Source organism: Ovis canadensis, chromosome 7, assembly GCF_042477335.2.
Source record: "Ovis canadensis isolate MfBH-ARS-UI-01 breed Bighorn chromosome 7, ARS-UI_OviCan_v2, whole genome shotgun sequence".
NCBI lineage: Eukaryota > Metazoa > Chordata > Mammalia > Artiodactyla > Bovidae > Ovis > Ovis canadensis.
This window is the reverse complement of record NC_091251.1, coordinates 92,870,051-92,883,061: the sequence shown is the minus strand read 5'-3', so window position 1 is coordinate 92,883,061 and position 13,011 is coordinate 92,870,051.

Sequence of the window (13,011 nt, the reverse complement as noted above, 5' to 3'; positions counted from 1 at the left end):
GTAAGACTGAAGAATTAAGTAAAGAATGACTGACTCTCCACCCCAGCTTCCCCCTTAGCAATTTGCATGTGTGCAGGAGACCACCCGCAGGAAGATCAGAAGATGTCAGCAGGTCTGCATGCCATGGAAAAATGACGAAGAATCTGACCTTCTGCCGTAACGATTGAGACGGTTTTCCTTTTTCCCTTTAAAATTTGTCATGGTTTAGCAGAATCTTTGGAGTTGGTCTCCAGACAAGATCTACCTTCTCCCAGATTTCTGGCTTTTCTGAATAAAACACCTTTCTTTTCTATCGACACATGCCCCTAAATTATTGGCTTTTGAGCAGAAAGCAGCTGAACCTGAGTTTAGTAACAGTTTCAAGTAAGACCAGTTCAAATTAATATTGAAATAAACTGGCTTCCTTGTTCACCCAAAGTGAAAGGCAAGGTGAGCTTAAGCTTTCTGTATGAGTGCATTTCAATTGCATCCTATAAGCAATGTTTTTGCTCAATTCCCTTTCCATTGTGCAACTTTATTTCACTCATCCAGGGCTTTCTCTATCATTAGTTTTTTTTCTTTCCATTTCTGCTATTTCCTTTCCTTCAGTAAAAAGGGCTGCTTGGCTTGTGCCTTCAGCTGCTGCTGCTGCTGCTGCTGCTAAGTCACTTCAGTCGTGTCCGACTCTGTGCAACCCCATAGACGGCAGCCCACCAGGCTCCCCTGTCCCTGGGATTCTCCAGGCAAGAACACTGGAGTGGGTTGCCGTCTGGAAATAAAGCACCATGGCAGCTTTGCAAGAGTTTTCTCTTTCCTCCACCCAGATAGAAAAACAAAAGGGTAAGGATGGCTTGAGGGATTGGATCCGAATGTTGTTTTATTGCAGCTGTTTCTGGATCGCGGAATCACTGGAGGGAAACAATGTGCTCAGGGACTGAAGGAAATGGTTTGGCTCCAATCTGTCCCGAGTCATCTGGGGAAGAATTTCTCATTGTTAGGGAGGTTAGTGCTCAACAGGGATTTATTTGCGTCTCTCCACAGAGTGTGTGTTGGGGGAGAGGCATGGGAACGTCACATGTAATGAGAGCAAAGAAGGCAAACGCAAAAAAAAAAAAAAAAAAACTGAACTTTGGTCAGGGCACAAACCATTTACTCTCTGGGCTCTGGCTTAAATGTGCAGCTCAGGAAAGACTCTCCATTTATTTCTAAGAGCCTGAGGGCCGGTGAGTCAAGGAGATCTCCACTTTCACCTAGCAGGCAAAATGAAGATGGGGTTTCTGTAGACCGGTGGATCTAGCTGATAAATGAATGAGTGAGTCCAGTGGAAGATTTTCAAGTGAGATTTGGGTGGGAGGTTCATTCTGGCTTCTCGACAAGGATGAAAGGATAAATTTGTGTGCTTGAGTATTGCTGGCTTTACAGATATGTAGGACAAATATATCCATCTACACTTTGCCCTCATATGTATGTGTTATTCGTTCTATTTGAAGAAGCCTCTGAAACTGTGTTTTCCTCCCTGGTACTATTCCTACAGTAGATCCTGTAATCTTCATGGAAGAAACCTATAAAATACTCTTTACAGTTTGGCAAAAATCAGACTAAGTGGGCTATGGAGACCTACCCAATTTTCATTCCAACTTCTCCTGGCAAATGTTTCTCTTTACTTTGGGGCTCACATATTTTCCCCTTTTTGATTTTTTTTTTTACATAGTTAGTGCTATGCACTGAATTGTGTCCCCTAAGAGGTAGTGAAGTCCTAACCCCCGATGCTTATGAATGTGATCTTATTTGGAAATAGGATCTTTGCAGATAATCAAGTTAAGATGAGGTCATTAGGGTGGACCCTAAAGTAATATGTGTTCTTATACAAAGAGCAAATTTGGACAGAGAGACAGACTTGCATAAAGGGAAGACAATGTGAAGATGCAGGGGGAAGGCAGCATCTGCTAGCCAAGAAACCCTTGAGGCTGCTTTTATAGAAGCTAGGAGAGAGACAAAGAATTGATTCTCTTTCACAGCCCCAACCCTGCCAGTGCCTTGATTTCAGATTTATGGCCTCCAAAACTGTAAGACAATAACAAATCTATGTTGTTTAAGTCACCGATTTTGTGGTGCTTTGTTTGAGCAACCCCAGGAAACTAATGTAGTTACATAGGATGAAATCTTCAGACACAATCTTTCAATTTTCTTCAGTGAAGACTGAAGTGAATGCCTTTAGGCAGTCACAGAGCCAGCTGGGGATAGAGCTCTAAATTCCCAGATCATTCCTCTGCTCATTTATATAACTGGTCTGATTTGGATAAATCACAATGACCAGCTTCTGCGGTTGGCTCAAGTGGATGGAGAAATGGCATCTCTCTTCTATGCATATGCATAGACTTTAACAGTTTGAAATTAGACTTTGGCACCACTAATGCGGAGTTGGAATGCTTATTCCATGTCAGTGTAAATGAATTTGTCTCAATGTCAGTGAAGTTCACTTAAGGCTCACTAGTTCACCTTTTGAAAGCCTACAGAAACTTGAAGAAGATTGCTAGTGGGTTATGTATCCAAATTACCCCTTATACATGAAAAGAGGTAACTACCTGGGCCACCTCTTAGGAAGGTCAGGGACACTTTCACCTACATCTGGTGGCTTCTCTTCTAAGAAGGTACAGTTCTGGTGAAGTGGTTGGAGCTTCTGAGCCAGGGAAAGTTGTGAATGGTGAGGCACAGAGTTAGGAAGGAGCTTAGCTTGCCCAGCTTGTTCCTGTTTGGTTTCTCCTAGTCATCATACAACATTGCCTATATTCCCTGTTCTGTACAATATGTCCTTTTAAAAAACATTTTTACTGAAGTATAGTTGCTTTACAATGTTGTGTTATGTTATGGATACCAAGAGGGGATAAGGAGTGGGATAAATTGGGAGACTGGGACTGACCTATACACACTACTGTGTGTAAAATGGGTAACTAATGAGCGCCTACTGTATAGCTCAGGGAACTCTACTCAGTGAGACCCAGTATGGTGCTGCCCTTCTGGGGTGGTGGGCAATGGGAGGGTCCACTAATCTCTCCATACCTGACTCTTTTTTGTCCTTAGAGCTGTCAGCGGCTGGTCTCCAGATCCCATCTGACAAGGAGGCAGTCAACACTTCCGCTTCTTCGCTCTCTGGATGCCAGCTGAGCCCATGTCTCCCACATATTCCTTAGGTTTCTCTGCATTCTCCTCCCAGGCAGCTGCTCCATGTCAAAGAGGGGTTTAGCAACTGGACTGGAATTGGGAGACAAAGGTATCACCCTTGAGGCTATCATCGTTTGGATTTGGTGAATCAAAGAAAAACACTACATATATCCCCTCTTCGAAAAATTCCTTTCCCATTTAGGTCACCATGGAGCTCCGAGTAGAGTTCCTTGTGTTAAACAGTAGGCGCTCATTAGTTACCCATTTTACACACAGTGGTGTATATATGTCAGTCCCAGTCTCCCAATTTATCCCACTCCTTATCCCCTCTTGGTATCCATAACGTAACAGAACATTGTAAAGCAACTATACTTCAATAAAAATGTTTTTAAAAAGGACATATTGCACAGAACAGGGAATGTAGGCAATGTTGTAAGATAACTATGAATGGAAGTCTAACCTTTAAAAGGTGTGAGTCACTGTGTGGTACATTTGAAACACATAATATTGTATACAAACTACACCTCGCTAATAAATAAATAAGCAAAAGTTTAAAGAAAAAGAGAGAGGGCTTCCCTGGTGGTTCAGTGGTAAAGAATCTACCTGTCAATGCAAGAGACAGGGGTTCGAGAACTGGTCCAGGAAGCTCTTGCGTGCTGCAGAGCAACGAAGCCCTTAGGCCACAACTGTTGAGCCTGGGAACCACCACTGAGACCATCTGCTGCAACTACTGAAGTCTGTGTGCCCCAGAGCCCGTGCTCTGCAGCAAGAGAGGCCACTGCAATGAGAAGCCCGCGCACCGCAGCTAGAGGGTAGTCCCTGCTCACCGCAACCAGAGAAAAGTTCATGCGACACTGAAGACCCAGCACAGCCCCAAATAAATAAATAAATATAATTATTTGGGGAAAAAGAGAAGGAAAGAGAAACACTACATGCTCAAATGTTCGATTTAAGTACAAGACTTTGGGCCCAAAGGACATGGACTCCCAACAGAATAACTGAAAAATAAAACCAAACAACTTCTTAGAGAAGATTTGCATTTGTTTACCTGCATGAACGTTTTTGGGAGGCTTCCCAGGTGGTGCTAGTGGTAAGGAAAACACTTGCTAATGCAAGAGATGCATGAGACACAAGTTTGACCCCCTGGGTCGGGAAGTTTTTTTTTTCCCCTGGAGTAGGAAATGGCAGCCCACTCCAGTATTCTTGCCTAGAAAATCCCATGGGCAGAAGAGCCTGGAGGGCTACAGTCCATGGAATCACAAAGGGTCGGACACGACTGAGTGACTGATCAAAGAGCGCATGGAAGTTTTGATTTTGTAACTTGAGAAATGGAGAGGGATTTTGGTGAAAGGGGAGCCAGAAAAGAAGGACCGAACTGTTCATCACTATCTGATCCAGTTTGAATCTTTATGATTAAGAGGACAGGGGAAAAAGGTGGACCCAACCCTTTAAAAGAGACTTTATGAGTTTCTGGCAACACATGTTGCTGGGAAGGACTGTATTATGACTTCCATGCCTCAGGTATTTATGTCTTCTTGGACCCCTTCCTCTACGAAAATGTTAGAAATTACATTTTATAGCAATAGATATGAATATATTAATATTAAATATTAAAACATTCTGTTGGATCCCAAAGTTTAGTTTTTTCTCCTGACTTTAAAAGAATTTATACTGTGGGCCCCTGAAAGTACTGTGGGCCCTAGGTCCTGTACTTATTGTGCCTAACAGATAAAGCCCAGGCTTTAGAACCCTGGGAACTAAGTGTGGCACAGAGTTAGGAAAGAGGCCCTTCTTCCAGCTTCTGCATGAAATTCATGTCCACTCTGACATCAACAGATGATTCTCTGGGGGCTCAGATGGTAAAGAATCTGACTGAAATGCAGGAGACCCAGGTTTGATCCCTGGGTCGAGAAGATCCCTTGGAGAAGGGTATGGCAACTCACTTTAGTATTCTTGCCTGGAGAGTCCCATAGATGGAGGAGCCTGGTGGGCTACACTGCCCATTGGGTAGCAAAGAGTTGGACACAACTGAGCGACTAACACTTTCTTTCACTTTCACTGATATATTCACAAAAGGCTTTGCGAAGACCCTAAAATACACCCACAGCACTGACCTGGCATTCTCAGAATCTCACGATGTCATGCACACAAGGCTACTCAACGTGATTCTGAGGTCAACACACAAGAATAAGTGGGAGCTAAAGCAGGAGAAATATCAATAACCTCAGATATGCAGATGACACCACCCTTATGGCAGAAAGTGAAGAGGAACTAAAAAGCCTCTTGATGAAAGTGGAAGTGGAGAGTGAAAAAGTTGGCTTAAAGTTCAACATTCAGAAAATGAAGATCATGGCATCCGGTCCCATCACTTCGTGGGAAATAGATGGGGAAACATTGGAAACAGTGTCAGACTTTATATTTTTGGGCTCCAAAATCACTGCAGATGGTGACTGCAGCCATGAAATTAAAAGATGCTTACTCCTTGGAAGACAAGTTATGACCAACCTAGATAGCATATTCAAAAGCAGAGACATTACTTTGCCGACTAAGGTCCATCTAGTCAAAGCTATGGATTTTCCTGTGGTCATGTATGGATGTGAGAGTTGGACCGTGAAGAAGGCTGAGTGCCGAAGAATTGATGCTTTTGAACAGTGGTGATGGAGAAGACTCTTGAGAGTCCCTTGGACTGCAAGGAGATCCAGCCAGTCCATTCTGAAGATCAGCCCTGCGATTTCCTTGGAAGGAATGATGCTAAAGCTGAAGCTCCAGTACTTTGGCCACCTCATGCGAAGAGTTGACTCATTGGAAAAGACTCTGATGCTGGGAGGGATTGGGGGCAGGAGGAGAAGGGGATGACAGAGAATGAGATGGCTGGATGCCATCACTGACTTGATGGACGTGAGTCTGAGTGAACTCCGGGAGTTGGTGACGGACAGGGAGGACTGGTGTGTTGCGATTCATGGGGTCTTAAAGAGCCAGACACGACTGAGTGACTGAACTGAACTGAAAGCAGGAGAGGAGAATCAGGATGGATAATTCACAACAACTGTGGTGACAACTTGTATATGTTGAGACATTAATCGGGGCATTTTTCTCTTGCAAGTCCTTATATTCTTTATTCCTCCCTGATGTTAAATAGCATTTATCGCCAAAGTAGGCAAATGATAGCATAGGGTTTCATAAGCCAAAACTTTCCCACCATTATTATTTATTTTTTGGTCACACCATGTGGCATGCAAGATCTTAGTTTCCTGACCACGGATCAAACCCACGCTCCCTGCAGTGAAAGCATCGAACCCTAACCACTGGGCTTTAGGGAATTCCCTCCCCCCTTTCTTTTCAAGAAGATTTAAGTTTTATTTACAGTAAATTTTATCCAATACTGTGTGGTTCAGTGAATTTTGACCAAAATATATAGTCATGTAACCACTGTTACAGTCACGTTCAATCACCCGTCCCCTAAATTCCTCCGTATTTCTTTATAGTCAGCTGTTTCCTCAACTCCAGCCCCAGGCCACCCACTGATAGGGTTTCAGTCCTTAGAGTTTTGCCTTGGCAAGAATGTCACATCAATGGAATCGTATCACAGGCAGCTTCTGACTCTTCTTTCACTTAGCGTAAAGCATTTGAGTTTTACCCATGTTGTTGTATGTATCTGTGGTTTATTCCCACAATTCTGGTACCAATTTCAATGTGTGTGTGTGTACTGAGCAATTTTCTGCCACCAGCTGGGTACCCTGCAGTCTAACTGAATTCTGTCACTGTCTACCTGGAGATACCATCAAATCTCACAGGTTAAAGGCTCAGTCTCATAAGCCTGCCCCTGCCCCCGACTTCAGACACCAGTTGTAAGCCCAGGTGCTTTTGGACCTGTGCTTCTGACTGGCTAAAGATCAGAAGTTCCCACAACCCCCTCCTTGGGTTCATTGAATTTGCAAGAGTGGCTCATAGAACGCAGAGAAACGTCTTACTCACTAGATGATCAGTTTGTGATTAAAGGGTATGATTTAGGAACAACCAAATGGAAGAGATGCACAGGGTAAGGTGTATGAGGAGGGGAAAGGAGCTTCTGTGCTCTCTGAGCAGGACAATCTCCCCAAATCCCCTCATGTTCATCAACACAGTGTTGCTCTGTTATCTCTAGTATACTACTACACACAGAGTTGAATAATTTCTGTGTGATTCTAATGCAAAAGAAAAATGATTGGAAGGAAGTGCTCCAAAATGCTGTGGGTGATTGTATTAGTTAGGATGGTAGAATTAAGGATCACTTATCGTTTTTCCCTGAGCTCCTGGCCTGATTCATGCATGCATGCTAAGTTGCTTCAGTCGTGTCTGACTCTGTGCGACCCTATGGACAGCAGCCTCCAGGCTCCTCTGTCCACAGGATTCTCTAGGCAAGAATACTGGAGTGGGTTCCCATTTCCTTCCTCCAAAAGAAAAGGATGAGTAATATCTTATTAAAGATGATATTCTTATACAAATCAAGTTCCCACATGTGTTTCATACCAGTGTCCTGAATATCGGGGGAATAGAAGAAAGACCTCACATCTAGATGAAAGCAAATGATCTGAAATTGGTTGCTAATATGTTACCCAACAAAAACTAGTTACCTCATTAGAATTATTCTCTAACAAGAGAACCAAAGGCAGAGAAAATATGCTGACATTGCAAAGAATCCTGAACTTAGGTTACATATGAGGATGAGTAGCTTGAATGAGAAGGTCGCTTAATTTGGGATTAGATATTCAGTTCACTTCAGCTCAGTCGCTCAGTTGTGTCCGACTCATTGCAACCCCATGAATCGCAGCACGCCAGGCCTCCTTGTCCATCACCAATTCCCAGAGTTCACCCAAACTCATGTGAGCATGTGAGCTCCTGGCATGAAAAAAGTCCTAATTCAAGAGGAGTTGGTCTGTAAGGGAAGAGATGAAGATAAACCTCAGTCTATGGCATTTAGATGGAGCTGAAGAAACACAGATATGGCCACAGATGGGCAGATCTATGGGTGGAGGCCAAGGAGAAAGACTCTTCTAAAAGGCGAGGAAACAAGAAATCCCAGAGCTGGAGATTTTTGTGTAATATGACTCTCACCAGACAAAAGAAAAAAAAGAAGGAGGGAATGAGGAGAAAGGTGAAAGAGGATAAGAGAATGCCAGTGAGTGGTCTGTCAGGACATGGAGAGCACACGTTTAGTTCAAGAACTGGTCTGCTTAATACAAAAGTTCTTTTCCCTTTACTTAATGGGCTTGCTAGACAAGCTGACTCGTACCTTTGCGATTTTCCTAATCTTTTAAAAGAGCGTTTCCATTTTCTTTCAGCCTCCGATGGAAAATTCGCTTCAGTCACATTTTGTTAAATGAGCTAGCCTCAGTGAGCTCTATTAAGTCGGCCTCATAAATCAGCTTCTCAAATCCTTCATCATCTGTTCTCCCGTGGGTTCTCTTCACTTGTCTCTTTCTGGCAAGGAGTTATCTGCGGTGAATACAGTGACCTTGATCACAGCACTCAACGTTCGTATTCCCATTGCCTCTCAGTCCTTTCTCTTCATTCCTCCTTTCCGAGGTCTTCACTTTACTGGAATATGTTTTACACACTACTTTGCTGTCAACTTTTTTCTTTAAAAATACATTTATTTATATGTTTTTGGCCATGAAAGTGAAGTCGCTCAGTCCTGTCTGACTCTTTGCAACCCCATGGACTGTAGCCTACCAGGTTCCTCTGTTGATGGGATTTTCCAGGCAAGAATACTGGAGTGGGTTGTATTGCCTTCTCCATGCTCTCAACTTTTAAAAAATAATAGTTTTATTTGTGTTGGCTGGGCTGTGTCTTCATTGCCGAGCCGGCTTTTCTCTAGCTGCGGCGAGCAGGGCCTGCTCTCTAGTTTGCGAGGACTCTCCTTGCGGCGGGTTCTCTTGTGGCAGAGCACGGGTTTTAGGGCGTGCAGGCTTCAGCAGTTGTACCTCACGGGTTCTAGAGCACAGGCTTAGGTGCATGGCTTGGTTGCCCCGCAGCATGTAGGCATGTGGAATCTTTCTGGACCACGGATCAAATCTGTGTCCCTTGCATTGACAAGCAGATTCTTTACCACTGAGACACCAGCAGAGCCCTGTTCTACACTTTGCTCGCTGGTAGGACTCCTGGCCAAATCTTGTCTAGATACTTCTTGTGGGTGTCTCTGTTTTTGCCTACAAACTTGGAAAACTTCTCCAGGCAGGAATGACATATGGTACATTTCTGAAACAAGAAACTCCCACAGAAACTGTCATGAAATTGGGGCTCTCAGAGGATCTAGGGCTGGAATTAGGTGTCACTGGTGAGAAAACTGTTAGGGAGGCCCTAAGACCACATGTATACAAAATTGTGAAGTTGGCAGAATTCATCTTCAGACCTACAGCCCACTCCCCTTTCAGCTCTGACCACCCTCCTCCAAGTTTTCAATGCCCAAACATTCTTCCTGCATGTTCTAGTTTCAATTCTCAGGCTTGCCCAGCCTGGACAGCCAGTAAGATTCTGGATCTAATTTTCTATGCTTATGCTTATTCAAATTTACATTTGGTAAGCTCTCAACCAATAATAAAAGAGCAAAAATTAGGAACAGATTCTTCACTAAAGAAGATACAGGAATGACAAATACATGAACAAATAATAATAAATATCATTAGCCATTCAGTTCAGTTCAGTTCAATTTCTCAGTTGTGTCTGATTCTTTGTGACCCTATGAACCGCAGCATGCCAGGCCTCCCTGTCCATCACCAACTGCTGGAGTTTACCCAAACCCATGTTCATTGAGTCAGTGATGCCATCCAGCCATCTCACCTTCTGTCGTCCCCTTCTCCTCCTGCCCTCAATCTTTCCCAGCATCAGGGTCTTTTCAAATGAGTCAGCTCTCCCCATCAGGTGGCCAAAGGATTGGCGTTTCATCTTTAACATCAGTCCTTCCAATGAACACCCAGGACTGAGCTCCTTTAGGATGGAGTGGTTGGATCTTCTTGCACTCCAAAGGACTCTCAAAAGTCTTCTCCAACACCACAGTTCAAAAGCATCAATTCTTCAGTGCTCAGCTTTCTTTATAGTCCAACTCTCACATCCATACACAACCACTGGAAAAACCATAGCCTTGACTAGATGGACCTTTGTTGACAAAGTAATGTCTCTGCTTTTTAATACGCTGTCTAGGTTGGTCATAACTTTCCTTCCAAGTAGTAAGTGTCTTTTAATTTCATGGCTGCAATCACCATCTGCAGTGATTTTGGAGCCCCCCAAAATAAAGTCTCTCACTGTTTCCACTGCTTCCCCATCTATTTCCCATGAAGTGATGGGACGGGATGCCATGATCTTAGTTTTCTGAAAGAGGAGAGTGAAAAAATTGGTTTAAATCTCAACATTCAGGAAACTAAGATCATTGGCCACTGCGGAGATGCAAATTAAATGCACAATGAGATATCACCATACGTTCACTGTGCTCTACTAGGTCGCTTCAGTCGTGTTCAACTCTGTGGCCCATGGACTGTCGCCAGCCAGGCTCCTCTGTCCATGGGATTCTCCAGGCAAGAATACTGGAGTAGGTTGCCATGCCCTCCTCCAGGGGATCTTCCCAACCCAGGGATAGAACCCAGGTCTCCCTAATTGCAGACAGATTCTTTACCAACTGCCAACTGAGCCGCAAGGGAAACCCAAGGATACTGGAGTGGGTAGCCTATCCCTTCTCCAGAGAATCTTCCCAACACAGGAGTCAAACCAGGGTCTCCTGCATTACAGGCAGATTCTTTACCAGTCGAGCTACCAGGAAAGCCCATACATTCACTAGAATGGTGAACAATAAATAATTTAATTTTCTGCCAAAAATTAAATTGTTTTAAAATTAAATTTTAAATTAAAATGATTGAGCATAGTAAGTATTGGTAAAATGTAAAGCAGCTGCAAATTCCATACACTGTTGGTGAGATGCAAAATGGTACAGCCACTTTGGAAAACATGTGGACAGCTTTTTAAAATGGCAAGTATGCATGGACCATGTGACCAGGCCATTTCACTTTATTTATCCAAGAGAAATGAAAGCATATGTCCACACAAAGACTTGGACACAAGTGTTCACAGAAGCTTTGTTTGAAATAGCCCTACATTGTAAACAGTCTGTATTGGTGCAGGCAGTCTGCTGTGATAAAATACCACAGATTGTGGACAGAACAACAGAAACAACAGCACTTCGTTTTCTCACAATTCCGAGGTTAGAAAGTCCATGACCAAGATTCTGGTTCTGGTGAGGGCTCTCTTCCTTGTTTGCAGCTGGCTGCTTTGTCCTTTCATCTGATTATGCTCGGAGAGAGAGAAACAGAAGGAAAAAGAGAGGGGGAGAGAGAGGGCTTTCTGGTGTATCTTCTTCTGAGAACACTAATTGTGTTCCATCAGGGCCCCACCCTTGAGACTTACCTCACATTAACTACCTCCTAAAGACCCTATTTCCAAATACAGTCATCTTGGGGTTAGGGCTTCAACTTTGTCGGGACATACTTCAGTACAGATGTGCGCGCTAAGTCGCTTCAATTATGTCGGATTCTTTGTGACCCTGTGGACTGCAGCCCGCCAGGCTCCCCCGTCCATGGGATTCTCCAGGCAAGAATACTGGAGTGGGTTGCCATGCCCTCCTCCAGGAGATCTTGCAGACCCAGGGGTGGAACCCATGTCTCCTGCATTGGCAGGCGGGTTCTTTACCACTAGTGCCACCTCGGAAGCCCACTTCAGTACATAGCAAATTGAAATGTCCATCAACAGGGGAACAAACAATCTAATTATGGTGCTGCCATATAAGGGCCTACTAGTCATCCATTAAAAGAAGTAAATTATTTATGTACTCCACACTGTAGATACAACTCAGTGTAATCATGCAGATTGAAAGAAGCCAGACAAAAGAGAAGTATATACTAGCCGATCCCATTTGCATTTAGAAATGCAAAGTCATCAGTAGCAACAGGAAGCAGGTTAGTGACGGACTGAGGATGGGGAAAGGGGAGAGGAACAGAAGGAAGGGAATATAAAGTAGCACAAGAAAATCTATGGGTTTGGTGCATATGTTAATTATCTTGATTGTGTCAGGCTTTTGCCGGCAACGGTTTAATCACTGTGCTGTCCACTTTCAATACACGCAGCTTCTTGTGTCAATTATGCCTCAGTGAATCTGCAAAAATTTTGCATCTAATTAGCCCTCACTTGGACAAGTTTAATCCATTTGTAGCAAGCTTGCTCTGTTTTAGGTAAACCTGTACAGAGTGAGTTCTGGCTCTTTCCTCACTCCTTGATCTCCTTGCCTGAGCAAGGATTTTCTTGTGTTCTACCAAATATTGAAAGGCCTGATTATAAAGAAAAATGATGATCAAATCTAGCACACTATTTTCTTCTAAAACGTATTTTGAAATCTGAAGAAAATTAGTTTGCTGTGTATTCACTTGTCTTTGAACAAATGATGTTTCATGCCTGGAGGCATCAGGCTGTCAGCTGAAAAGTCATGTGATGACACAATGTTTGCTCTGTGTACCTGTGTCTTGACACCTAGGCAGCAATTCCCACTAATGTGTCTACTCAGTGATTGCTGGTCTGCAACTCCATTTATCATTTCAGCACGTATATGTGATGATATCCCAGGAACTTAGGCATTATCCAGGGGCTAAAGCTAAGTGCCAAGTTCTCAATCTCCAATGTAGAAGATGCTTCTTACAACCATCCCCATAGGGAGCAAGAGCAGGTAGATGCTGGTTGGGTCAATGCAGGGACAATAATTGCCAGGGTGGGTGGACTGGTAACAGTGAAGCCTAGCTATCCCTCATTGTAAGAAGTATGGCCACAATACTTTGCTGCTCCCTTCATCAGGAG